The following is a 9537-nucleotide window of genomic DNA, read 5'->3' on the forward strand; positions in this document are numbered from 1 at the left end:
GAGCGGGCAGATCACCTGAGGTCAGGAGTTTGAAACCAGCCTGGTCAACATGGTGAAACCCCATCTCTACTAAAAATACAAAAATTAGCCAGGCATGGTGGCGGGTGCCTGTAATCCCAGCTGCTCAGGAGGTTGAGGCAGGAAAATTGCTTGAACCTGGGAGGCAGAGGTTGCAGTGAGCCAAGATTGTGCCACTGCACTCCAGCCTCGGTGACAGAGCGAAACTCTGTCTCAAAAATAAATAAATACATAAATAAAGCAAATAAGTGGTACTTTGGGTCAGATAACTGTCAAGAGTATTACTTCCCATCTCAAAGGCGTCTGGCATTTTTTGAGTGGCTACATGGTCAGGGCTATAGTGGGCACCATGGGAGGCAGGCTCACAGCCCTGCAGTTCTTGCGGAGTCAGGGTGCTGAGGCAGTGGTGGCAATGAGGGAGCTGGATGAATCTGCAGAAAAGGTTCTCTTGGGACAATCTGGATTCCCTTTAACTGGAACAGAGACAAGGTGATGCAGACAGAAAACCTGGTATATTTAAATCTGGTCCCAATATCCCTCCAACCTTCAGTGCCTTCAGCGAGGACTAAGTTGGAAGCAGGTAGTCCTGAGGACACACGGCTCCAGCTGGAAATAACAAATGTTCAACTAAAGGCTGAAACCTTTTACCTTTCTACTATTGTGCCTTGGGGTGTTATAATAATTCTGGATGTTGGAACAGAATAGAAATGTTCTGTTGAGAACTGACAGAGAAGTTTGAAGATATTTGGGTAGTATCTGGGCCTTTGACCTTACCTCAGACTAGAAGTGATGGAAAGAAAAGAGGTACCAGGTGATTAGTGAGAACAAGGTGGCATTCCCCTCACACCTTTATGAAGTGATCCTGGCCCCCAGTTTATACTGAACTTATGCCACTAAGGGCCTTTGTGATACCCAGTGAAGCCATTGGCTTCCAATCCTAGTTAACTGGATTCCAAGTGAGCCTCTGAGACCTAGAGAAGTTGTCAGAAGTGATGTTTTTTCCTCGTTTGGATAGAACTAGTGATGTCAGAAATACCTGCTCTGTGGTAAGCACCTGGATTTCTAGGAGTTCACTGTACCTGAGCACAAGACAGATTGAAGAAGCCAGATCAGTGCACAGACTGGAAAAAATCCTGGAAAATTTGAAGAATGCAGGGATTGAACCAGATGATTACTTCATGAGTCCCTGTGAGAAGAAACTAAAAGAACTCAAAGCAAAGGAGCAGTCAGGAACCCAGACAAGAAAGCCATTCTGGTTTTCATCTCAGAACTTGTGTGATATTGGCCAGACGCAGGGGTTCACGCATGTAATCCCAGCACTTTGGGAGGCTGAGGCAGGCAGATCAGTTAAGCTCAGGAGTTTGAGACCATCCTGGCCAACACGATGAAATCCCATCTTTACTAAAAATACAAAAATTAGCCAGGCATGGTGGTGCATGCTTGTAGTCCCAGCTACTGGGGAGGCTGAGGCAGGAGAACCACTTGAACCCAGGAGGCAGAAGTTGCAGTGAGCTGAGATTGTGCCACTACACTCCAACCTGGGCAACAGGGTAAGGCTCTGTCTCAAAAAAAAAAAAAAAAAAAAAAAAAAAATTAAGTTAATAAATAAGTAAACAAGAACATGTGTGATATCATCTGTAATGAAGCAGGCATGCCCTCCTTACACTAATATATTGTAGTGGCTTTGCTTTTTGCTTTTTTTTTTTTAAGACATGAGGTCTCGGTCTGTCACCCAGGCCGGAATGGAGTGGTGCGATCATAGCTCACTGCAGCCTCATACTTCTGGGCTCCTCAAGTGATCCTCCCACCTGCACTTCCTGAGTAGCTGGTACCACCCACGTGTGCCACCACCCTCAGCTACTAGTGACTTTGCTTTAAAGAAATGGTGGAATCCTAAATTTACAAGTAAAAATTCCCCTAAAGATGAAAGATCTACAATTTTTTGGTTGGTATTTTATTTGACTTGGGAACTAATTGTTGAGGAAGCTATGACACCTGCAGATGGAGGGCTGATCTTGTATGAAGTTAACAGGAGGACCGAGTCCACAGATGACACTGCATTTGTGTCCCTCTGGATGTGTAGTATTGTGAAGGCACTGCTTAGTTTCATGCCTCCAAATTATGCATCGCCTTTGATGTATCTGTTCGTCCTTCTTGGAACTCAGGGTTGTAGAGTCTCTTCCTCCTGGGACCTGAATTTGTCTTGGAGGTGGCTTTTAGAAATCCTCTATGTGTTATCCTGTTGACATGCACTGTGTATTTGTTTCTTCTTTCTCCTCTCATGAACCTGCTATTCTTCCATTTCTGTCTGTGTAGAATCACTCAACGACTACAGTTTCTGCTCACTTAATGTGTTCTATATATTCGTACTATATGCTAGGCTCAGTGCTTGCCACGTATTGTCTCACAATGACCCTCTGAGGTAGATACCACTATCCCCATTTTATTTGTGAGCAAATTGAGGCTTAAAGAGCTTAGTGTCTTGGCCAAGGTTCACCTTTCCAAAGTAGGCATCCAGAAACTGTGAGGCAGACAGTTCTAAAGAAGAAAGATAGCTGAGGTCAATTCAAATTTTCCCTGACATGGATGGAGGTTTTTGACTCAGAAATACATACCGATTTCCATGGGTATCTGTGGGCCCCTGACCTGCTTGGTAAAAAGGGTCTGATTTTTTGTCTGCTATGTGAGCTGAAGAAACCTTAATGTCTCTGAACTGAACCTTCCTTTGCTCTTTGGAAGGAGGTGGTCACCACAGGTACTTGGGAGTTAGAGGACAGTACTTTGTAGGGTTGATCAGAGACCCTGCTTGCCTGAGGGACGTAGTTCTTTTAGTGACCAGATGGTGCCAAATCAATGTTCCTTGCTTTCCAGATGAGCTTTTTGTTCTTAAGATTAAGGAGGCTGAGAAGGGTCTGCCCACAGTCACTAGCTTACGGTTTGCTGGCCTCTGTGCCTGCTTGTCTACCTGGTAGCACTGGGCAGGTGGTGCTTTGAGCCAAAGGTCCAAAGGCAGTTAACATTTCTGGGGAAAACAGTGGCTGTTTTTCTGAGCCAGACCTCTAGATTTGGGTTTACATGGAGTCTTTTCATGGACTATCCTGAGTATTGGTGGTAAAATGTCTTGGGGCATAAAAATTTGTCTGAATCTGACATACCACTGCTATCTTTCCAAGTGGTATTACAAGAAAAAACATTTTGTGGTGTGTTTGTTCTAACAGAAATGCCAAGGCTTTAAGATAAAGATAAGATGATAATGGGAAAAAAGAAAAACAAATATAAAGTCCTTCAGGGAGATGTTTTCATATCTCTCAGGCCAGCCTGACTCAATCTCAACTCCCTTCAGTCAATATAACTTAATTATACAGTTTATTATTAATAATAGTTTTATTATTACATGCAGTCCTCATTTTATACTCCTGGTTGCCTAAAATTTGCAGCTATTTTATTTTATTTTTACATAATTTCATTCTGAGATAAAGAGTTTCTACCAATTTATCATTTAGCATTTATCCAGGAAAAGATTGTGTAAAGGAAAAGACTACCATTTGTCCAGAAACCAAAGCATGTTCTCTAAAAGAAGTAATCAAAGTAAAACTGAAGTGTGGAAGTAATAACATTGTTATCATGCTTCCTTTTGAAAACAGCTGGTTATCACACTTTAGAAAACCATGGGCTCATTGACTGTCTCAAAAGGCACACAGACCTTTGGCATCATTGTACCAGTGAGTACCTATCCCACCATATGGTGTCTGAGCTGGTGAAATCTATTTATATAATCCAACTGGTGTTCTTTGTACATGTGTTAAACAATCAAGGTGAAATGGTATTACTATCAAAGATAGTCAAGTGAGGAGAGGCAATTATAAGCAGCCAGAATCTGAGAAACAGCTGTGACATTCACTCATTTCGCATTCAGGCTTGTTTCTCCGCAATTTCTTTTCCTATGTGTGGCTATGCTACCACTAGATGGCAGTGCAATGGCATTCTGGTGGTCTTCAAACGCAGAGCCACATATAGGAAGAGCTTCAGGACTTCCCCTCAGCCTGGCTGAAAGGCAGAACTGAGACTTCCACTGCCTTCACTCATCCATCCATCCATCCATCCATCCATCCATCCATCCATCATCCATCCACTCATTCACCCAACAAATATTCATTGCCTTTAAAAATAACTCTTGATAATTACACAGTTGAGTTTAAAATGATATTGCCAGAATTATATTAAGATGACTGAAGGAGACCAGACTGAAAATGAACAGATTGAAGTACCTTGCTCGTGCACTGTCAGTACAGGGTAGAAGTCCAAAAGTGGGTGCTAGGATGTTTCCAAGCCCAAGGGATCAAGCATTAGGTTTGGTCTCAAATCAAGGAGGTAGTGAAGGGCTGAGGGAGCCTTGGGAGCCATTTCTTGGGATGGGATCAGAAATCTAAAGTAATTGAAGGTCAGAGTTTTGGAACCAGAGGAACAGATAGCCACCAGTCAGAAATAGGGTAGTGTAAATGACTTTTGGTCGCTGGTGTCCTTGTGGATCCAGGCAATTTTGTAGAATTCTCACACACACAGCTGCCAGCAGAGGCAATTTGGTACTCAGCTTGCCAATTTTTAACCACGTACTATGATTTTCCTTGTACACAGTCAAGGAGAGAAGCATTTGGTTCCTTTGCTTACATATTCGCTGCTGGTATACTTCTTTCCTGTTCTGTTGTTTCTAGCCTGTATTTCACCTGTATCTGTTAGAAGTTTTAACTGCTTTACTAAGAGACCTTTGTAAGACTACTCCAAAACTAAAAAGGGTCTGGGCATGGTGACTGACACCTATAATTCCAGCACTTTGGGAGGGCAATATAGCAAGACCCCATCTCTACAAAAAATACTTAAAAATTAGCTGAAAATGGTGGTGCGTGCCTCTAGTCCCAGCTACTTGAGAGGCTGAAGTGGGAGCATCACTTGAGCCCAAGAAGAGGTTGCAGTGAGCTGTGATCATGCCACTGCACTCCAGCCTGGGCAACAGAGTGAGACTCTGTCTCTAAAACAAAACAAAATGAAACAAAACAAACAGAACACTAATGACAGAAGTGGATTATTCTCCCCATCTGACTTCTTCAGTTCAAACTGCCTTCTACCAGAACAATAAAAAGGGCAAAATTTGCTATCCCCTAATGATCGAAAGTGTGATTTTATTCTTTCAATATGTAGAGAGAACCACATACAATTGAGAGGGGAAGTTTTCTCAGGTAATGGCTTTTAAATCTTTTAGAACCCAAACCTCATCAGAAATATATGTTACTTCACAACTGTGGCAGCCCCTGGCCTGTTTGCTGTCAAATCCACTCCTGTTCTGCTGCAATGTCATGGGGATGCTGATCCAACAGGCTGTGTTTCTGAGGCTCTCAGGTTATTAAGTGATTCCTGGCTGGGTCCTACTGATACAAGGCCCTGCCACAACGCTGGAGAGTAGGAAGAATGGAAAAGCTAGGATGATTCTCTTTGCCTTTCTCTGCCGGAGGTGCATCTCTGACAGTGGCTACGTCTCCTCCCTGGCTCCAGCTCCAGCCAGAAAGGCCCTCCTGTCATTAGATGAGTCTAGTTCTGGGATCTAGCCACACTGCCTCCTCTCTTTGTCCCTCTAGTCTAAAAAGATTAGTGGTTTCTGCTGTTGCTAATCTCTGGTTGCCCCACCTTCCCCTATTTGGCTTCTCAGCGTTATCATTTGTGTAACCAGTTTCCTGTATTAAATTCCCTATGTTAAAAAACAGATTGAATGATGGTTTCTTTTTTGTGACACATTATTATAGTACATATATACATATATATGAAACTGAAACAAATGTTTCATTAACAATATTCCTCTTACTGTGTGCAATGACTGGTATTTCTTATATCAGTCTATTTTCACTTTATTTATGCATTTATTTTGAGGCAGAATCTCTCTCTGTCGCCCAGACTGGAGTGCAGTGGTGCAATCTCAGCTCACTGCAACCTCCACCTCCCTGGCACAAGCAATCCTCCCACCTCAGCCTCCCAAGTAGCTGGAACCACAGGCGTGTGCCACCATGCCTGGATAATTTTTTTACTTTTTGTAGAGACTGGGGTCTCACATATTGCCTAGGCTGATTTCGCACTCCTAGGCTGAAAACAATCCTCCTATCTTGGCCTTCCAAAGTGGCTGGGATTACAGGCATGAGCCACACCATGGCCAGCCAATTTCACTTTTTAAAAATGCCAGTCACAACCCACTAAATTGAGTTCACAACTTACTCACCGATGGATTTTATCTCACTAATTTGAAAAACCCTTGCTTTAGAGACTACATTTATTCATTTATTTTCTTCATAGTCAGGCTTGCTGAGTTATAATCTAGGCACAGTAAACTCATACTTTTTTAGGTGCACAATGTAGGAATCTTGACAAATGTATCCAGAATATTTCCATCATCCCCAAAAGTTCCCTTGTGCCCTTTTGTAGATAACCCCTCTCTCCCTCCCTAGTCCCTAGTAACCACTGATGTGCTTTTGGTCTCTATAGTTTTATCTTTTCCACAATGTCATATACATACAATCATATAATATATAGCCTTCTGGCTGGGCACAGTGGCTCACGCCTGTAATCCCAGCATTTGGGAGGCCGAGGTGAGCGGATCACCTGAGGTCAGGAGTTCAAGACAAGCCTGGCCAACGTGGTGAAACCCGTCTCTAATAAAATACAAAAATTAGCCGGGCCTGGTAAACCTTGTCTCCAAAATATATATATATATACACACATATCTGTGTGTGTGTATATATATGTAGCCTTCTGGATCTGGTTTTATTCACTTTGCAGTAAGGCTTTATATAGTCATCCATTTTATTTTTATTTTTATTTTTTATTTTTGAGATGTGGTCTTGCTCTGTCTCCCAGGCTGGAGTGCAATGGCACAGTCTAGGCTCACTGCAACCTCCATCTTCCAGTTTCAAACGATTCTCCTGCCTTCAGCCTCCCAAGTAGCTGGGAATACAGGCGCATGCCACCACACCCAGCTAATTTTTGTAGTTTTAGTAGAGACAGGGTTTCACCATGTGGCCAGGCTCGTCTCGAACTCTTGACTTCATGATCCACCTGCCTCGGCCTCCCACAGTGCTGGGATTACAGGCGCAAGCCTCTGTGCCTGGACTACAGTCATCTATATTTTTGCATATATTAAATAGTCCATCCCCTTTTACTTGCCGTGTGATATTCTATGGATGTACCATGATGTATTTATCCATTCAGCTGTTGAAAGACATCTTGGTTGCTCCAGTCATTGTTGGTTATGAATAAAACGGCTATAAAATTTTATTTATTTAATTGAGATGGATTCTCACTCTGTCACCCAGCTGGAGTGCAGTGGCTCTATCTCAGCTCACTGCAACCTCCGCCTCCCGGGTTCCAGTAATTCTCCTGCCTCAGCCTCCCGAGTAGCTAGGATTACAGGTGCCCACCACCACATCCAGCTACTTTTTGTATTTTTAGTAGAGATGGGATTTCACTGTGTTGGCCAGACTGGTCTCAAACTCCTGACCTCAGGTGATCCAACTGCCTCTGCCTCCCAAAGTTCTGGGATTACAGGTGGTGAGCCACTGCACCCAGCCATACTGTTATATAAAAATTTATATTCAGATATTGTATGAACACATATTTTGATTTCCCTTGAGTACATACCTAAGAATTGAGATTGGTGGTTCATAGGGTAAATATATGTTTAACTTTATAAGAAAGCATCAAATTATTTTCTGAAATGGCTGTACATTTTTTTATTCCCCACCAGCAATGTATGAGAGTTCCAGTTGCTCTGCATCCTGGCCAGCATTTAGTATTGTCATTTTTTTTGTGTGTGTGTGCCATTATAATAGGTATGGAATGCTGTCTCATTATGGCTTTTAATTTGATTTTCTTTAATACCCTAATGATGTTGCACAACTTTTTATGTGCTTATATCTTATTCATATATCTTTTTTGGTGAAGGGTCTATTCAATTATTTTTCCCATTTTAATTGGATTGCTTGTTTTATTTCCTTTCTTTTCTTTTCTTTCTTTTTTTTTTTTTTTTTTTTTTTTTTGGAGACAGAGTATTGTGCTGTTGCCCAGGCTAGAGTGCAGTGGCATGATCATGGCTCACTGCAGCCTCCAACTCCTGGGCTCAATCAATCCTCCCACCTCAGCCTCCTGAATAGCTGGAACTACAGGTCCACACCACCATGCCTGGCTAATTTTTGTATTTTTTTGTAGGGATAGGGTTTCACCATGTTGCCCAAGCTTTTCTCGAACTTCTGGGCTCAAGCAATCCAACTGTCTTGGCCTCCTAGAGTGCTGGGATTATAGGTATAAACCACTGTGCCTGGCCAGATTGCTTGTTTTCTTATTATTGATATATGAGAATTCTTTATATATTCTAGATATATGTGATTTATAGATATTGTACCCAGTACGTAATTGTCTTTTAATTTCCTAAGAATGTTTGTCAAAGAGTAAAAGTTTAAAAAATTTTTTATTAAATCCAATTTATTGATTTTTTTTTTTTTCTGTTGTGGCTCATATTTTTTTGTGTGTCCTATCTAAAAAATCTTTGTGTAACCCAAGGTCATAATAATGTTCTTCTATGTTTTCTTCTTCCAGAAACTTTATAGTTTTAGATTTTACTATATGGTCTATGGTTTTATTTATATGGTCTATGATCTATTTTATTTTACTTTTATTTTTGTTTTTTTGAAATGAAGTCTCACTCTGTCAACCAGGCTGGAGTGCAGCAGCGCAATCTCAGCTCACTGTAACCTCTGCTTCCCGGATTCAAGCTACTCTCCTGCCTCAGCCTCCTGGGTAGCTGGGATTACAAGTGTGTGCCCCCACAGCTGGCTAATTTTTGTATTTTGAGATGGGTTTTCACCATGTTAACCAGGCTGCTCTTGAACTCCTGATCTCAAGTGATCCACTCGCTTTGGCTTCCCAAAGTGCTGGGATTACAGGCGTGAGCCACTGAGTCCAGCCCTATGATCGATTTTATATCGATGTTTGTATATCTTGCAGGATGTGGATTAAGGCTTTTTTTTTTTTTTTTGAGACAGAGTCTTGCTCTGTCGCCCGGTCTGGAGTGCAGTGGCTGGATCTCAGCTCACTGCAAGCTCCGAAGGCTTATTTTTTATGCTTTTGACAGTCCAGTTGTTTTGGCTGCATTTGTTAAAAAGAGTATTCTTTGTCTACTGAATGCTTTTGCTCCTTTGTTAAAAGTCAGTTGACCATCTATTGGTGAGTCTATTTCTGGATTCTCCATTTTATTTCATTTATCTACGTCCCTATTTTTAAAACCAGTTCAACATCCTCTTGGTTACTGTAGCTTTAGATTAAGTGTTGAAATCAGGTTGTGTGAATCCTCCAATTTTTAAAACATTGTTTGGATGATTATAAATCATAGTCAATTTTAGAATCAGCTTTTCATATATACAAAGAAGTCTGCCAGAATTTTGACTGGGATCACACTGAATCCGTAGACCAATTTGGGGAGAATTG

The 9537-nt window shown here is 41.7% G+C and overlaps 1 pseudogene; it reads left to right on the top strand.

Annotated features, from left to right (window-relative positions):
- The first annotated feature begins 283 nt into the window (after positions 1-283).
- LOC115896213 lies at positions 284-1325 on the top strand (annotated as a pseudogene).
- Positions 1326-9537: the final 8212 nt, after the last annotated feature.

The sequence above is a fragment of the Rhinopithecus roxellana genome, unplaced genomic scaffold (assembly GCF_007565055.1).
Source record: "Rhinopithecus roxellana isolate Shanxi Qingling unplaced genomic scaffold, ASM756505v1 contig6041, whole genome shotgun sequence".
Classification (NCBI taxonomy): domain Eukaryota; kingdom Metazoa; phylum Chordata; class Mammalia; order Primates; family Cercopithecidae; genus Rhinopithecus; species Rhinopithecus roxellana.